The following is a 20359-nucleotide window of genomic DNA, read 5'->3' as shown; positions in this document are numbered from 1 at the left end:
GATCTACCACCCGCGCATTTTTTCTTTCTAAGTTTCATGAATTTAAAATTATTATGTATTTCTTGAATCAATGGAACTCACAGAAAAAAAAAATCATAAATCATAGTTAAATCACCAACACTAATTCAAATTTATGTATTTAGATGGTGCCAATCAAATCAAACAGTACATGATTGAGGTATTATATGCAAATCAGGGCGAAGACGTTTCCCTGTTGAGTATTGCTTCCCTGAGGTGTTGGTGTCCCTGTGGTAAGTTCCAAGAGTGTATCAGGTCAGCCGTAATTATTGCATGAACCATAACTGTTAATTGCAAATTAGACACGGCCATTCGAATATCATCCTTATCCCAAACTTGGTTAGACCGAATAAGACTTAGATAAGGAGTTAACGGCAGCCCAAGACTACTCCGCTTATCTCTGATACCAGGATGCCAGAAATTGACCAGTTAGCATCGCTACACATTTACCAACAAAAACTGTGTCGAGTGGAATAATGTTTCTTTTTTGTCAGAGGTTTCTGAAACTAGATTAGGCGCTTGAACAAATTATGTTCAATTAGAATGAATAAACAAAAAATTCCACAAAAGAGCATGACAATTAGTGAGTTAGCAATGTTTTAGTAATTTCTTCTGAAGTATAAATGAAGTAACAATTTGCACCGTGGATACGTGGAATAATTATAATAACGTTCTGTCTTCACTCTCTTAATTAACGGGCGCTTTGCTCCTCGGCTGACGATTAATTTTCATTTAAAACTCATACCCGTATGTAGAATTAATATTACTCATGCAATATTCTTAAATTATTCTCTTTTATCTTCAAAAACAATTCCACCAATTGCTCCCTGCATTAGTCTAATTAACTGCAAAATATATACAAAGGGTGTAAATTATCTCAGAGTAATTAAATATAATTTATGCATACTTTTTTGTCCGGCCGGTGACTTAATTTAATAAACTTTCAAAATTTCAACAAACGTGTGAAGACACATACCATTAGCTCTTTTTACGAGAGCGTTTGTTAAGTCAAAGACCCACAAGTTGCGCTAGTTCTACGCCCATGGTTGTCACGTTTACCATTGCGTGCCCATCTACGTTATCACACCCTCTATGTGTGTCTCTGAAGACCTCCACCTCGAACGCGTGACAAGAACAACACAAGATTCATAATTCACTTCCATTACTTTCATTGTCTTGTGTAATTTACTGTCCACCCACCTGCGCTGTTTTTGTTTTAGCCTTAATTACTGTTTGTCTACGAGGAGGCCCTAATGAAAACTAATGTTTTACTATGATGATGTTTGCCTGAACGTCGTACTATAAACCAACATGTGGCTAATATAAAAATATTATTCGTCCATTAAGAAAAATCTGAACCTCTTTATGCTAAACTTTGTTAAATTAATACGAATAAATCGAAGACACAAGCGGTAACTGACAAATCTTGTTACCTGAGTGGTATAATGTAAAAGCCTCAGTCACGAAATGCATTTTTAAATAGCTCTAGCTTTAGTTGTCATTGCGAAATGATAAACTTTCATAATACATGCTCTTTAAATATTTTCATAAAAACTCTAATCTCAAATGTGCAGTTTGTATTCAAATTAGGTTAAAATATGACGTTTCAGACTGCTGGGTTTTAAAATTTTGAGTAAATTCATTTTCGTAAAAGCAAAAATGTTGTTTTTTACAATTAAGGTGGGACCTCATCTCATCAAATTTAGGAAACATTTTCCCTAGCAATTTTATTTTCACAGTGAAACACAAAGAACTAGGAAACGGGAAATACCGTACCGATATTTACAAAATAAATACAATCTAAAAATCACTCGTACATAATAAATAACTATAAATTTATTATTAAACCTATTTATTTTATGCACGACATTTTACATGTTTCCATAAATGATAAGATTAATAATTTTACTTATTTTTACAATTTCAGGATGACAGCAACTTGTGAGTGTAATTAATAAGGACGCTTTTTGAAATATATTAGTAATACTACCAATTTTTCTATATTTTTGTAAAAGCTCTCTAGAAATAATTGTATATCAAGTCTAATGTACAAAATAAATTTATTTTTAATAATAACAATAATATTTGCATATTATAAAAATTGTGTACCCTAGTTGTGTCATTTAGGTCAACATTTCTCGAATAACCTTCCTGGTAAAGATCCTCATCAAAGTGGCAGACGACGCACACCACTTTGAAAATGACCTAAATTCAGGGCTGTATTCAGGAAAATTGTTGTTAGTAAGAACTAAATGCTGAGATAAGATAATTTCAACATGTTGAAAGCCAACTATGTACCGACATACAAAGACAAACAACAAGTTCGATCACCGTACACGACCCGTACAGACATTTCACTTATAGTTATTCATTACAAATACCGTTCTGTTCAGGCTTTCACTGAGGGTCTGTAATTTATTTTACGGACTATGGTCTAGAGTCTTTTAGACTATAAAGTTGTATTAGTGTATGAAAAGACTGAGCAAGTAGTAAACTAGGCATAGTTCTCTGATTCAGAATTGGCGTGTGCGACTAAAGCACTCAACAGATAAAGTAGGTATACTTCGTCCATTTCAGTTGCACTTCATAAAATTTTACGGTCTACTATAGCTACCACACTTTTTTCCATGAAGACATTATAAATTATAACTATGAATACCTATGTAATTCTATATTTAGACACTTTTTTTTCTAATAATTTTTATTCACTTAATTAATAATTACATATATTGAAAATATTGCAGCAGAAAAATATGTAATACAGTCTAAAACAATATAATATTAAAAATAATGCTAATTATGTACTAACAGCCCCAGAAAGCTGGAAATAGAATACTTTTAACGCTCCACATGAAATGCTTACATAAAATTACCTCACCGCTAAATTTTTCATCAGCTTGATGGATCAGATAGTAAGTTTCGTGCGGCTATGGATAGGGATATTCCGAAAGACGATGGTCGTAAGTTTGGAACCACTATTGTGTGAGGGAAGTGTCTAAGATTCCTATCTCGGTAACATCAAATGACTAACTTATTTGCATACTCCCTTACTTAATTAAAACAATGTTGTGCACTACTTATTCATGATCTTATATAATATTGTTCTGGTTAATTAAGTAATACGAGAGAATAGTGTTGGATCAGCTAATCCCAAAGTGTAATGGTTAAAGTATTAAATTAAAAATAATTAACTAAACCATAATAGATGACCCTCGACAGGCTATCGAATCTCAACTCTTAAAAATGCAAAAGCCCGGATACGAAATAATTGCTGAAAAATTCGTTTCTCTGTGTTATTTGATGTGTAGTACATGTCAAGTTTATTGTGTTCTATTGTTTGAAGTGGTCTCATGTGTCGCATTTATAGGTTTAAAATCGATGGAAGTGTTATAAGTTCAACAGTAGTAGCGTAAACTTTAGTTAAGTTATGTTTAACCAACAAAAAGTTGTTAGTTTATTGCATTATTGCAATATTTATAGAAACATCAAATGAGCAGAAAGAAACGAAAAGAGTGATACATGGTTAAACGTAATTGACATTGAAATATTAACTTTTCGTAGGATAGTTGTGTGCTTTGCCATATAAAATCTGAGAGTAAAAAAGTATTGTCCTAAGGTATTTTATGACTATGTATTATTATTCATTATTTTATTGTGATTATTGTATTATTTTTGGGCATTTTCTCCAAGCAGTGTGTTTTCAGAATTTTTGGAACATTTATTTAACTTCTAAAGCGCAAGTGAAGGAAGTATTGTAATAGAGTCCGTCGGATGAATAGCTACTTTCATGTTTTCTCGACGTTTCATGAATCCTATAACATGAAAAAAGTAGATCGCCGTTCCATCTGTTTGTGTTGATTTTTATTAGATAGATAATCTTCGAAACTACTGGACCGATTGTTGTAAAATTTTATATGTATGCTAGAAATACCGTGTACGTGATAACACGCTAACCAAGATTTGTTTAATCATCTCCAACACTTTAATGACGTCACCTCAAAGCTATGCATAGGAACTGTTATAGAAAGTTTATAATGTAACATACCCCTGTAATTATGGTCCATGAATCTGCCTTGAGTTTTCCCCTAAGCATCTAAATTTTCGTAAAAAATGCCAGTATCAAGAACGGTTCACCATATGTTCTCGAAAATATAGTAGTATTATTAGTTATTATTAATATTACTCTGCACCTATCTAAATTGATAGACGTATCCTTGCTAGAATGTTGATGACGTCATCATATCCATACCATGCTTCTTTACCTATGCTTTAAGAGTTCACACATATTTATTTTAATTTACAGGAATTATTATAAAGAAATAAAATTCGTAAAATTAAATTTTAGACAGAACTTCCCTCGCACTTGAAATACAAATCCAGCTTTTTCTTTTTACTTATAAGTTAAAATAAATGTAATGTAACATTAAAGTAAATGTAAAGACACGTGCTGAGCGTACGCTCCAAATGAGTTTTCCTTTAACAAAATTTTGTGATGACCGCCATTAACATTTTTGTAAAGACACGTAAGTATATCACTTTGGATAGGTGCAGTATAATACTAATGATAACAGTATTGTGTTCCCAAATTTTCGGGAAAAGGGAGTGAGCTGTTCCTGATTTAATCAACAAAATAAATTGACTCGTTTATTAATTTTTATGAGTCACCCTGTATAAGAAATTTTAAAACAAGAATAGACTCATTATATTTTGCACATTTTGGATAGGATTTATTCGGCAAAATTTTCAGATGAGGTCATAAATTTTTGGATGAATGAATAAATTATTATTCTTAATGATTTACCATGATTATGACAACCTTAAAATATTTACAAGTATTCAAAGCAATCGGTTTTGCAATTTCAAAGTTATATTTCAAAATATTGTTATTCAGTTTTGTTTGAATTTTTTCCAAAAATTCTGAATGTCTAGGGCGAAAATTCGAGACGGATTCACAAGTGCATGAGTATCTTATTTGATGAAATAAAAAAAAAGTTTTATCATAAATTTTGGAAATGACGTCATGCCATTGGTGGTGAGGCTGATTAGCAAAATTTTGGTTACCGTTTAACCATCTACATGATATTCTTAATATACATACAAAATATGACAACAATCGGTCCAGTAGTTTCGGGATTACTCTCATAAAAAATACATTCAGACACCAGACAGACAGACAGACAGACAGACGGAAACAGGAAACCACTTATGCTCGGAAAGTAAAAATTAAAACTTAACCAGAGCTGTGAATTTTATTTTGCAATTTTTTTTCTTTACGAAAATTCATGTAAGTAGGTCTAGAAATGTCAATATACAGGATGTGTCACTAAGCGCGCGGCCTCGATTTATTATTAGAAATATAAAAAAGTCAAAGAACAACATTATACTATTTATTGAGCACTCTATTCTAAAATTATTTTTAACTATACAGAGTGTTCTATTTTTGAGGCATAACACACAACTTATTTTTTTTTATGAAACACCCTATATATTTTTACATATTTTGATTGACCTGTTCTTAGGTTTTACAACAACAGTTTACTTTTGAAATCCCAATGCGACGTTGCCAAGTTTTTTTTTAATTTTTTGGCAATGGGAAGGTTTACAACAAAAATTGCAATAAGATTATTTTTAAAGTCTGTCTTAAAATATTTTGTGGAAGGATAAATAAGGTACACGCTTTGTTTTGGCAATCAAATATCGATATTTTAGTTTTTTCAAATGGAACACGCTGTATTTTGTTATTGTATCTTACTCTATTTTTTGTCCTCATCCTTCTAATATGTCGATGTGTCTGTTAAAAAAGTAAGAAATCACAGTAACTATCTATTTTAAATACAGAAAATACTCAGCAAAAATAAAGAGAGCAAAAAATAGAATAAGATGTAGTAATAAAATAAAGGGTGAGAATTAAAACATTTTTATAAACACTCTGTATAAGAAAATGCAGTCTCATTTATACCACAACAAAGCGCTTATCTTTCTTATCTCTTCACAAAATGTTATAAAACGAATTTTAAAACCACCCTATTGTGATTTTTATGTGAACCTTTATTACTAAAAAATTACACGAAAATTGTAACAACGTGGCAACGTCGCACCGTAATTTCAAAAATAATCTGTGGTTGTAAAGCCTAAAAATGTCAATTAAAATATATAAAGATATATAGGGTGTGTCATTTAAAAAAACTTGTGTGTTACGCCTTAAAAACAGACCAATCTATATACCTAGTTTAGTGAATCGCCCAGTATACTATTAATCCACAGATAAAAAGGCGTACTGCACTATAAGTTTCAAGCGAAATTTACAAAAAGAAAAACTGAGATGACATAAAAAATTTTTGATGAGAAATAAGTTCAGACATTTAATAATTAAGAACAGACTAAAAATTACAGTCGGGAGACAGACAGGGGAAATTTTCGTATCCTATGACATAAGCTCTGTATTGTGGCATCTGTAAGGAAGCTTTGAGGCAGGCAATAAATCATGTTCTTATCATTTGTGTATTACACGACCAGATTAAATGAAATTAACGTTGGACTTGACAATAAAACTTTTGTGTCAGATTTATTAAAAAAGATATGTAAAGTGGTTCTAGAAATATTTGAAAATAGAGTTAATCGCTAAAAACACTTACCATTAGAAAGCAGTAAAACAGATTAACTCGATTTTCCAATGTTTCTAGAACTACACGAAACAACTGTACAATGTCACACAGTGAACACAGTTTTTGCAATTTGGAATTTTATTTTATTGTAAACATGTTTACTTGGGCACAGTGGGATAATAATTGATTGTTATTGTCCATAAAAAAAACTTTACATACTCTACATTTCTATTGAAACGTCATGGATACAGTATTTATGATATAATCAATTGATATTTCTCCAAACTTTCCAGACTAAATAGGATAACATCTTTGTCAACCAAGAATTTTCGAATAAATGCCAGCGTTACACAAACAATCACGTAGGCCATGTGCCATATTGAAATAAATTTTATTTGTTACTCTTCCCAGGAAAGCCGATTTACCACCCCCACTCCTAAAAATTACCTCAAGTTGAGTAGCAATTAAGCCATAACCACACATATCTATTCGTTGAACTTTTTTTAAATTTTAAATAAGATTACACTTTTTATGATTTGGTCCTACTTTTGCTATATTTAACTATGTCCAAACTTTTCCTAGATACTCAACCGAAACATTTTAGAATTCTGGATTTGTGTATTTATGCAAAATATATGTGCATATTTGTATTATTTTATTATTCACATTTATAGCTACATTTTTACTTGGTTATAGTTGATAATTACGATATTAATCAAGTTCTATTAAGGTGCAATATTTAAAAAACTAAGTAATCACCACTGTAGGTGTACGCTCATTATTTATCTCCGCCTAGACAAAAGGCAATCACGTTATGCGTGTTCCTTCTTCGGTGTTAAAGTTGGCATGTGAGATATTTAAAATTGATATAGTATCATACCTAGTAATATAGGAATATGTAAAGTACGTGCGGTCACATAATTGCAGCGAAAGAGATATCTACAATTACACGACAATATTTGACCTCAAGGTATATGAATCTTTTATAAACCAACAATACATACTTCAGGTCAGACAAGCAATAATAATTTGTGTCATTTCTGTTTGCTGTAAATATTGCCCGAACAAGAAAATTGATGACTGTTGTTTCGTTCTCTAATTACAACCAGAAAAAATTAATGATCTCAAACGTCGTCTTCAAGGAAGTTCTTAAAGATCTGCCTTCAACAGGTGCTTGACGTATCATTCATTTATGACTGAAACTAATATCCTTCACTTTTCTAATTTGTACCCTTCGCTATTTTACAACGGAAGTCAACGATTCTTTCAACATTTCATAATTCTTAAGCAGGACTGTTTATTGCATTCGTTTTTTTCTTTAATTGGTTCCTTCTGTCTCCTACCGAAATGTATTTTTCCGCCGTTGGTCGCAAATAAGCAATCAAGTATAAAGTTTGTCCCCCGAGAATTACTCGGAACTGGCCTATTAAGTATTCACTTATCTGATAAAACCAGGAGGGACGAAAACTATGTCTATTGTCTGATACACACGAAATGGATTCTTATCCAAAATTCTGATATTAACGTCAAGGGAAAGGGGTTCAAATATAGATCAGAAAAACTCCCAAGCCACCCTTCGGCTAGCCACCTTCCGATCTTATCACGCCGTGCATGTATTATACATTAAGACAAGGCTTTGTTTGCCGATAATGTCGCATTTAATGGTGGATAATATTAAAAATGACTTACTAAATAATAAATCGATTCGTGAGTCGGCTTGCGTGGGATTTTTACTTAGATTCCGGTGCGATAACTAATGATTGTCTTATATTTCCACCGATCCGTAATTATCAACTTCTGAAAGTACATCGAATGAATTGATTTTTTTGCAATTTACTTGTTATTTACCATTATTGTATTCCGGTTGTTTTATTTTTCTAAAGAAAAATAATACTCCTAATTTATAGAACCGAGACCTATTAAATCCTTGAGTTGATGACGTCATCAACTTTGCAGTTAGGATGAATAAATAATTTAAGGACATAAAATTCATAAATTAGCGTAGCAAGGTTTTACTAAAATTTCAAAAAATCGGTCCAAGATTATTTCCACAGAACTCTCGTCCCTGAAGTACAGCCCCATAAATCTGGCTTCTTTGAAAAATTATACAAAAATTTTGCAATTTTTATTTCCTGATAACCTCTATAAAATAACCACTAGTGACGTAAATAACACTCCCTCAGCTTCTTTACTTTTTGATTTACAATTTTTTGAGTTTGCAAGTTTAAATTTTTCAGTTTTTCGATTTTCCAACTTTTGGATATTTCAATTTTTAGATTTTGCTATACATATTTCGATTTGCAAGTTCAGGAGTTTTTAATTTTTAATTTTTCAATTTTTGGATTTTTCAATTTTTCATTTCTTCAATTTTTCGTTGCGGGTTTTTATTTTTTTTTCATTATTCAGTTTTTCGGTTTTTAAATGTTCGAATTTTGTAATTTCTTTTTTTCAATGTGATATTTTTCAATGTTTGGATCTTTCAACTTTTCGATTTGCAATCTCTCGATTTTCAATTTTTCGGTTTTTCAACTTTTGAATTTTTTAATTTTTGGTTTTTTCAGTTTTAGATTTTTCAGTCAATTTTTGATTTGAATTTTACTAGTTCTTATTTTAAAAATATAATAATAATTAGGAGTATAATTTTTAGAATTTTTTACTTTTCATATATAGGTATATTTTACGATTTTTGAATTTTCCCATTTTTCAATTATTGGACCTTAAAACTTTTTCTTTTATTCGATTTTTCTATTTTAAATTTTTTGATTTTTAATTTCTGAATGTCTCGGTATTTAATTTTTCGATTTTTCGATATTTCAATATTATAGTTTTTTTTTACTTTCCAATTTTTGAGTTTTCTAATTTTTCGATTCATTAATTTTTTCGATTTCTATATTTCGTTTCTTCAGTTCTTTCATTTGCAACGTTTTCGATTTTGTAATTTTCCGTTTTTTCAGTTTTTCGCTTTTTCAATTTTTCTATTTTTCAACTTTTCCGATAAAAAAATAGAAGCACTGCAAAATTGTGAAATTGAAAAATCAAAAATGAAAAAACAAAAAGTATAAAATGAAAACTTTGAAAATTGAAAAAACAAAAAATTTAAAAATCGAAAGATTAAAAACCGAAAAACGAAATATTGTGAAATCGAAAAATTAAAAATTAAAGAAATCGGAAAATCGGATAATTGAGAAATTCAAAAAATGCAAAATAGAAGAATTTTAAAACTGGAAAATAGACAAAATGATAAATAAAAGATTGCAAATTTTAAAAAATATGTAAACAAAAGCTGTGATACAAAATCGACAAAATGAAAATTAAAACTTTGGAAAAATGAAAAATTGGAAAATTGCACGGATATGGCAGTTACTTGTTTGAATAAAAAAAATATTTTCTGAGTTTAAAATATTTTATTGTGTGAGACTCCAACACATGTTTTGGTAAAGTTTGTCCAGAATTATAAGAATTTTATGGACTCCCAACGTTAATTCGTTTTACAGCCATGTCGTCAATTCTATTGTACAGGTAAAGAGCCTGTCAGGAGAAAGCCGATGTTTACTGTACCTGAGTTCGCCCCGCTCATCAGGTGTACAATAAAATTGACAACAGGGCTGTAAAACAAATTAACTTTGGGAGTCCATAAAATTCTTATAATTCTAGACAAACTTTACAAATAGAAGTTGCAGATCCAACATGCCAGGCCACAACAGGATTATCACAAAATTTCATTCTTTTATTCTTTTCTTACCTACTTGTTGCGAGCCTAATTGCAGGGTACCTAATAAACTTTTATGGTAATTCCATTGCGGTCTTAGTTAGGTATGCCACTTCTATTTGCCAGGAGTATAGACCAGGTAGAAACTGGTTTGTACCCAAATAAAGTCTTTGAAACTCAGAAAATATTTTTCTTAACATAAAAGTGAAGAAAAATTGTAATATCGAAAAACTGCGAATCGAAAAGTTGAAAAAACGATTTCAAAAAATTGTGAAATCAAAGAAAATGGAAAAACGAAAAATTGTGATATTCAAAAATTGGCCAAAGTAAATAAATTCAGGTGTTTCGAAAAATCATAAAATTTGATTTTGTGAATTTTATTTTTTTATGGTAACCCTTATAGGTTAAAATAAAAATACCTATATATTAATGTTAAAATAAATATAAAGAAGCAACCTAGCGTTTTTTCAAGTGAATTTTTCTGTTACAAAATTTGACGTTATCAATATTTAATGACATATCAGTTTGGATAGATGCAGTCTAATACTAATAATTACAGTACATATTCCCAAATTTTCGCGAAAATGGAGTGGGCTGTTCTTGATTTTAATCAATACAGCAAACTGCCTCATTTATTATTTTTTTAGCCACCCTGTATAATAAATAATTATAAAATAAAGTACATTGATAAACCACAAACAAAATATTTTGCATATTTCAAAGAGAATTTATTCGGCAAAATTTTGAGATGGCGTCATCAATTTTTTGGAAGGGGTACACTAATAAATTTGGATTAAAACTTTATCATGATTACGATAACCTTAGAAGTTTACAGGACTTCAGAGCTTTCGGTTTTGCAGTTTCAAAGGTAAATTACAAAATGTTATTATACAATTTTGATTTTTTTTTTCAAAAATCTGAATATCTAGGGTAAAAACTAAATACGGATTCATAAACCACGTGTGAAGGATTATCTTACTTTATAAAGTTGAAATAACATTTTCCAATGTAAATTTTGGAGATGAGGTCATTTTAATGTTGATGAGGATATTTATCCAAATTTTGGTTACCGTTTTACCATGTACACGATATTCCTAATATAGGTATTTAATTTTTCGATTTTTCTCTCTTTCAATGTTACAATTTTCCGACTTTGTGTATTTTTTGATTATCCAATTTTTCGATTAGATTCGTTTTTTCATTCCAATTTTTTGATTCATTAATTTTTTTCGATTTTTAAGTGTTTCGATTTTTACTTTTTCAATGTTTCAATTTTTCGTCTCCTCAGTTCTTCGATTTGCATTTTTTTGATTTTTCACTTTTTCGCTTTTTCACTTTTTCGAATTAAAAAAAATGTAAGAATTGCAATATTGTAGATAATATTAGAAAATCAAGAATGAAAAAACAAAACATTATAAAAGGAAAACTTTCAAAAATCTAAAGAAAAATTGAGAAATCAGGAAATTAAAAACTGAGAAACTTAAAAAACGGAAATTGAAGAATTCGGAAAATCGAATAATTGACCAATCCAAAAACCACAAAACTGAAAAATTTTAAACTTGCAAATTTGAGGAATCGGAACATCAAAGATTGAAAATTTGGAACACTTAAACTGAACATTGTGATATAAAATTGCGAAAATCTAAGTTAAAACAATGGGAAAATGAAAAATAAAAATCAAGGACTTGAAAAATTGAAAAATCAAAAAATTAAAAATTGAGAAAATGAAAAATCGTAAGATTTGTACGGATGTAGCGGTTACTTATTTAATCTCCATTAATTCATTTTTATATTAAGAAAAATATTTTCTGAACTTAAAATATTTTATTGTGGTACTGCAACACATTTTTTCGTACACAGTATAGTTCTGGTAAAACTAACTTTTAAGGCCGTAGTAGGATTATAAACTTCTGTCAAATAATGTTTATTACCCTTCTATACTTTTCTGCTTGATTTCGCCGCAATTTCAATGCCGCTTCACTTGAGTTACCTTCATCTCGCTCCTGTGCAGATGTTTATTCATCAAGGGTAATTAAACTTTTGTAGTAATCCTATTATGCTCTTACAACTTAGGTCTGCTACTTCTATTTGCCAGGACTATATGTAGACCAGGTAGAAACTGGTTTGTGCCGAAATAAAATGTTTTAAATTCGGAATGTATTTTTCTTAACATAAAAGTGAGGAGAAATTGTAGTATCGAAAAACTGAAGAAACGAGAAATTGAAAAATTTTAAAGTCAAGAAATTAAAAAATTGAAAAACTAAAGTTGGAAAACGATTTTAAAAAATTGTAAAATTAAAGATGCAGTGTAATACTAATAATAACACCACATATTCATAATTCATAAATTTTCGGGAAAATGGAGTGGGTCGTTCTTGATTTTAATCAATGCAATAAATTGCCTCATTTATTTTTTTTTGTGTCACCCTGTATAAGTAATTCTAAAAACTACAAGTGCATTGACAAACTACAAGTAAAAAGTCGTAATCTTTTGCATATTTCAGAGATAATTTATTAGGCAAAATTTTGAGATGAGATCATCAATTTTTTGGAAGGAGGTGAACTGATAACTTTTGATTAAAAATGTACCATGATTCTGATAACCTTAAAAGTTTGCAGCACTTCAGAGCATTCGGTTTTGCAGTTTCAAAGTTAAATTACTAAATGTTATTATACTAATCTTATATTACTTTTTTTTTTTCAAAAATCTGAATATCTAGGATAAAAACTAAATATGGATTCATAAACCAGATGTGAAGGCTTATCTTACTTTATAAAGTTGAAATAATATTTACTAACGTAAATTTTGGAGATGACGTTATCCTTTTGTTGGTGGGGCTATTTATCCAAATTTTGGGTATCGTTTTACCATCTACACGATATTCTTGCACTCTGCACTTATAAAATTTAACAAGAATCGGTCCAGTAGTTTAGGAGATTATCTGTATAATAAAAATTCGGACAGACGGCAGGCAGACAGACAGACAGACAGCCGGAAACTGAATACCCAATTTTTCATACTCTAGGGCCTATGAAACGTAAAAATAGCTCACGCTCAAGAAGTAAAAATATGTTACCTCGTTTCTCAGATCAGCTGTAGAATTTATCTGTAAAATTTTAAATATTTATAAGATAAGCCGCATATGTACAGCTAAAAACGAATTCATATATATTACCACAAATTAAGAAGCAGTTAAACTATGACCACACTAATAAAGCTTTCGGAGAACTGTAAAGAAGCTTCCCATACTACACTTTACAAATGAAATTTTCCGAGAAAACTTTGAGATGACATCATGTCATGTTATGATCGATTTGTAGAATGACATTTTACAATTTGTCTTAGAATCAATTCAATAGGTATAAGGATCTTTTTTGGAATTCTATGATACGCTAATATTGATGTAATGAACATAGAATATCGACATGAAATTCTCACGTGTTATACTTTTATTATTAACCCCCGACAAAGAAGGAAGCTTGTTACAGTTTTGAATCCTTCCAGAGATTTCTGCGTGTAGCTCCCAACGGATGAAGCGATTTCAATGCTTTTTTTTTGTTGAAAGTTGGTTTAATCTAATGATCCTAGTTATGTTTGATGATAAGCACTTTAGCCATTTAACTTTGAATCCTTTGCCTATCTATGTGTCTGTGTGTGGCACCGTAACTCCCAAACGGATGAACCAACTTCAGTGCAATTTTTTTTAACTGGTTTATTCGCCAATTATGCTTCTAAGACAAAAAAGATTTGTGTTGAACAACTACACAAACTTTTTACGTCTAGATATTTCAGTATATCATGTAATAATTACTCAGAATTAATTCAAAATGATTTAAGTTATGGTACCTAAAGTATCTGGATACGCCTTAATCAAGTTTTTGCCATTTTAACACGAAAAATGCATATCATGCTTAGTACTTTCTTTTTGTCAAATATCTGTTTTACGGTAATTTCTTGAACACGTCGACCACACCTATATCGAAAATGAAATGAGGTGAATTCATTAAAAGGCCGCAGCAGTTAGTTTACTTTGTATCACGCTAAGGGACCCACACCCGCCTGGAGAGAGCCACCGCTCCTAGAGACATCTCCCGGGAGCCGCACCTCATCTACGTAGTGTCCGCAGTGCTAATTTACTTACGTTCTCGTCGGTTATACTATCGGTCACCTCATCTGCACCACAACGTTACGCCGTATGTGTAAAAAAAGTTATTTATGAGGCCGGCGGCATTGGGAATTGTACAGAATGTACAAGTGGCGAAGCACGTGCTACGTTACGGTACAAAGCTTACGGCATCCGTTCCGTCACGCCTCGGAAATTCCGCAACCCTTCAGAAGAAAGTCGTCTTAAGACGGAGTCGTAAGGAAACAAAACGCGTGTGTGTGCCACTTTTAATTGGTGGTAGAAAGCTTTTATGATCGACGGTGGCCGACGAAGCTTGACTCAAAGCTATTTGGTTTCGTTATTTTTGAAAAGTGAGGACAATCACATCTGGCTGGTGGGACAGTAAAATTAGCACTTCACTGTGTTAAAATTTCTCACACTATGCCAGAAATCAACCAGCCAGAAATTATGTACCAGACCTAACTAAAAAATCTTAATTAATTTTTTCTATATTTTATATATATAAACAGAGCGTAAAACACACTTAACGCACGGCTTTTTACTTTGTTTATTACTGAACCAAAATTAAATTTTCTAAATAGTTTATTTTGTCTGAAAACGAACATTGTAAACTAGAGCCCGCCAAATATAGTTAACACTGATCTTCTGTTTTCAGAAATGCTAATTGTACCCACCAAGTTCTTGACTTTTATTTTCCATTTTACTGATTATTTAATTTTCATTTTCTCGATTTTGTTACAATTTTTCGTTTTTCATTTCCTTTATTTTTTCAGTGTTTTTTCCGATTTGTAATAACTTTTCGTTATTCAATTCGTTCAGTTGTGCAATTTTTGAATTTGTCAATTATCCGATTTTCCAATTTATTTAATTTTCAATATATTTCGATTTAACATTTCGTTTTTTTCGAATTTGTATTTTTTCGATTTATGTTTCTCAATTTTTAATCTTTCGATTTTTCGTTGTTGCAATTTTTCGAGTTCTTGACTTCCAATTTTTAGATTTTTCAAAGTTTTCGTTTTATACTTTATCGTGTTTTCATTTTTCATTTTTTAATTTTACAGTTTTGCAATTTTTCCACTCCTTTGCAAAAAACTCGAAAAAAAATGAATGAATCGAAAAACTGGAATGAAGAAAAACCGAATCGAATCGAAAAACTTGGAAAACCCAAAGAATAAGATGTTGAGTCATCACAAGCTGAGCACAAGCGCAGGTGGGGAAAGCCGTCAGTGGCGTAGTCATATTTTGTGGTCTACGGATTTTGTGTACGCGTCAAAGAAAAATGTTATTTTAAAGCTCTGAAAAGAACTGATTTATAAAGCTTGTAAAACAAATAGTGAAACAAAAAAATTCACAGAGCCCTAGTGAAAGACAAAACGAAAAGCAGCAGACGTCACTGAGGGACTGCCTCCCCTCCTTTTTGAAAATGGACTCGTCCTGTCTCAATTTCTTTCTTAGCGCACTTTTATTGGTGTGCTATGCTTACAGCGCCCAGACTCTAGATACATATTTAAAATGAAAACTAGAACAATTTTAAACCAAAACTTAAGGAACGAAAAACTGAAATATCGAGAAACTGAAAAATCTGAAATTAAAAAAAAAACAAAATTAAAAAAATCTAAAAGTTGAAAAATTGAAAAATCCAAAAAGTGAAAAAAGTCAGATTGAAAAAACAAAAATTACAAAATCAGAACATTAAAAAACGAAAACCAATAATTGCAAATAGAAAATTCGAGGAAATGAAAAATTAAAGAATCGAAAAATAAAAAAATTAAAAACTGAAAACTCGAGAAATTTTAAATCAAAAAATTGCAAAATCTGAAAATTGAGAAATTGAATATTAGGAAAACTGAAAAAATTAAACTTGCAAACTCAAAAAATCGCAAACTGAAAAAAAAAAGAAAAATTGAAGATTTAATTCATGTCAAAAAAGCCGCGGGAGTATTTTTTAGATCACGGGTTTTTAATTTATAAAGATAATAATAATAGGTCCTTATTGCAGGTCACACAATACATAACTAAATACAGAATAAAAAGCGTGCATTTGTAAATAAATTTTCACAAAAGACACTTTAAAATTGTAAAGTAACGAGCGATCAATTAAATTAAAGCGATTTATTGTTCACACGCTTCTTTTAAAACATTTTAAGATGACGTAATTAGTTTTCAGCAGGGAATTAACAAAAAAATTTTGGTAAGCATTAGCACACCTAAATATTTTTTTTCAAAACCGCACATCCGCACAAATTTATCATACCTATTATGTCTATTGAAATATTTATTAAAGACTCTCGTTTTCCATGAACACTTTTTTTATCAATAAATCGGGGGTGGCTCTCTTTAAATTTTTCACCACAATTTAATCGTCGTAAGGCAGAGGGCGATTTTTTGTTAAAACGATATATCCAAGTCACAATATTTTTAGACGTAAGTTTTGATACAATATATAATATACAAATGGAACGAAATAAAGAAATTAGTTTTGATAATTAGAAGAAGAAACTGTAATTAATTAAAATTTACAAAATTAATGTGCTCTACAAAAGAAATTCTTCGTCAGGCAGAACTTTCCTCGCCTCTGAAACCAAATCGGTTCAGTATGTTCTACAAAATCTGTAATATTAAATGAGCCCCAAAAAAATTGATCCATTGTGCCAAAGTTAGGTATATGTTTACAATAGAACAAATTGTCGTGTAGTTCAGAATTTGATTTAAGCATAATAGAACACGACCCAAAATTTAAAAAAACCTAATTAATGATCTAATAATAATAAAGGTAAAATGGAATTTTAACAAAACCATCTTGTAGTAATTCTTGCTCGCTGGTAAGGATGGCTGAAGATTTGCGCGTAGGTAGCTCGTCAAGAAATAAATCTGTAGCAGGTGTTCGACACGTGAACTCATCAGTGGCATCAGGTAACAGACAGGTAAACTCATCACCGGAGCAAGCCAAGTGATAATCACCGCTAATCCGTCAATTCCCCCTTTTGAGAATTTTAGTCACAATGTCGGACGGTTCACTATTTTCAAAGAGTAACCATTTTTCCAGGAATTTAAAAATTACCTGGAATTTATATGTAACCCTATGTTTCTCAAGAAGGATTCAATAAGTAAAACGAAAAATAGTACTATTAGGTATACGAAACTCATATGGGGAATTAACAAATTCCTATACGTGTATACTATCCTCAAACATATTTGGCGTTTATGACTTCACACCAATTTGACTCCCATTATAATTCAATAGGCCGTCACAACCGGATGTCTTAAACCCGCTCACCGATACCTACCTGAAAAGACCTTTTCTGGTAAAAGCACAGGGCAGGACTGAGTTTTGCATTTACCGACAACTGCGCCTTTCGAGTTTTTTATTTTAAGTAAAAACAAAGTAACTTTGTACTCAATCATTTTTTATTACAGCACAACTATTTACTTATTAACCACTACTGCTTATTTATTGATCGAAATAGTCACTGTCATCATCACTCGACTCTTCTAAATTAATAATTAACGGTGTTATCAACCGTGCCCTGTACTGGTCTTCTTCTTTTGTGGAATGTCGTACACAATTGGCCCACATTTCGGCAGTTATTTTGGAAGCTTCTTCCCTAATTATGTCAATTGTTGCACTACTAAATTTTGGTGCCGTATTATTCCTTCTTATATTATTTTTCATTTGCGACCAGATTAGTTCGATGGGGTTAAATATACAATGGTACGGCGGAAGTCTAATCACCCTAAATCCACGATCTCGCGCCATAGCATCTATTTTATATTGTTTCTCAAATTTTCGAGTGTGTAACACTTCTAATAATTGTGTCTTTGTGTAATTTTCTTCAAAGTATAAATCATGTTCTGTAAGGAAATTTTGAATTTCTTCTTTCTTAGAACTTGTGTTGGGTATTTTTTTCAATTGCACTGAATGATAACTTGCGTTATCTAACACAATCGCACTGTTTGGGGGTAAGTTAGGAAGCAACTGTTTATCAAACCATGTTTCAAACATTTCAGCCGTCATATTATCGTGATAATCGAGTGTCGCATCTTTGACATTTTTTGCTGATAAAAGCAAAGCGTTGTCCACAAAACCACGGTTGGAGCCAGCATGCAAAACTCAGTCCTGCCCTGTGCTTTTACCAGAAAAGGTCTTTTCAGGTAGGTATCGGTGAGCGGGTTTAAGACATCCAGTTGTGACGGCCTATTGAATTATAATGGGAGTCAAATTGGTGTGAAGTCATAAACGCCAAATATGCTTGAGGATAGTATAACTATTAACATGTAAATTGGTTTAGAATAAAAATATATAGAGTCTATTTTTATGTCATTACAGATGCATTTAATTAAAACCAAAACAGCGTAATTTTCACATACGAAAAAAACAGATAAGGCTACTTATAGTGTATACAAAGTGGTGAGCTTAGCATAAGCCAACACACCAACTTCTTTAACGACCATAAATGAGAACCAACGTACATATGTAATAAAAACTTTTCATAAAAAATTAAATTTTTACTTTAAATAATTTAAATAATAAAAATGAACTTAAGTAGCTTGATATTATAATTAGTGTATCGCAACAAAATCATACCATAAAGGACGATTTTAATGTCAACTTATAAAAAAACTCAAACCCCTTTAATTCAATTGTAAGGTACAACAAACTTTGCTATTTCATTCTTGTATTGTTCAAGTTTAGGTAATTACAAACAGTATAGCACAGACCTTAAACTATGAATATAATAACTTTTAAAATAAATGAATATATTTTAAATGGGGCTTTCTATTCTACCAAAAAAGAAAACGATGTTGAATTTGTAGCAGTAGATACACAGGAGTCTAAATCTAAATTATATGTATGCACACTCATCCCTTTAATTCTAGGTAAAAAAATAAGTTCAATATCGATAATAATATGATTTCACTTTTATATGGATTCAAATACTAGTCAACATTTATTGAGAAATTTCGGAGTTAATTACACTTCAATCGTTCATTTGTGAGCGAAATACCTTTCATAAATTCTGCATTATTATTATTATTATTATATAAATTAATTCAATCAATTGCACCAAATCGTGTATGTGGTTTCTAAAAACGAAGGACGCTAAATCTGCTTTTAGGGTGTATGTTTTTAGTGTGAGTTATGCCGGTTCTGTGTGTCTCCACCAGACCATAAGGGCACGCGTCGTATCGTAATCACTGAAGGAGAACATCTCAACGGTCTCGTGTCTTATTATGTGGAGTAATTCACAAGGGCTGCTTTAGAACAAGTCATATGGCAATTTAAAATTAGCCGTTAAAAAGTGGGGATAGACTTAAGATGCATTTTAAAAAATAAAGAGACAACGAAGTCAGTTACAAACGGCATATCTTACCGGAGTGGTTCACGTAAATTTTGTTTCTTTTGTGTATTGATAAAAAATATTGTGGCCGCTGATATTTGAAACGTTTGGAATCTTAACGTAAGTTCTATTTTCTCAGTTTTACAAATTGTGAGATCAAAATTAAGTGAGTACAGAACGCAAAAAGGAACTAAATGATGTTCTTTTTTATTTTTCCATACTACTAATTAAACTAAAACAGTCCAATGCTTTTTATTTTTGAGAAAATGTACACAGTTTTTAATTTACTTTTTTAATATGGCATTAAACTAACATGTGGCCAATAAGACGCGGCTAAACGCCTCGCTAAATGCATGAGTAACTTAATCTGAAGTAGAATAATTATTCTGTAAAATAGCCATTAGTCTTCCCAAAACAATATTACAATATGTTTCTTATTTGTCTAACAGTATTTAAGTATTGAATTGCGTTTAGTTCTTGTCTAACATCGTGATACGCATAAATATTTCACTGACGCAAGTGCAGGCAGCGTGGAATTTTTTTAGTAGCAAATGGTCTTCG

At 30.9% G+C, this 20359-nt stretch overlaps 1 protein-coding gene across 2 annotated transcripts in view; it reads left to right on the top strand.

Annotated features, from left to right (window-relative positions):
* Positions 1–20359, top strand: part of LOC135134752 (homeobox protein prospero) — a 173975-nt gene that overhangs the window by 82386 nt on the left and 71230 nt on the right. The window lies entirely within an intron of this gene.

The sequence above is a fragment of the Zophobas morio genome, unplaced genomic scaffold (assembly GCF_036711695.1).
Source record: "Zophobas morio isolate AGI-343-1 ecotype UQ-CSIRO unplaced genomic scaffold, CSIRO_AGI_Zmor_V1 ptg000023l, whole genome shotgun sequence".
Classification (NCBI taxonomy): Eukaryota; Metazoa; Arthropoda; class Insecta; order Coleoptera; family Tenebrionidae; genus Zophobas; species Zophobas morio.
The sequence above is the reverse complement of the archived record's forward strand: the minus strand, read 5'-3'. Positions and strand labels throughout refer to the sequence as shown.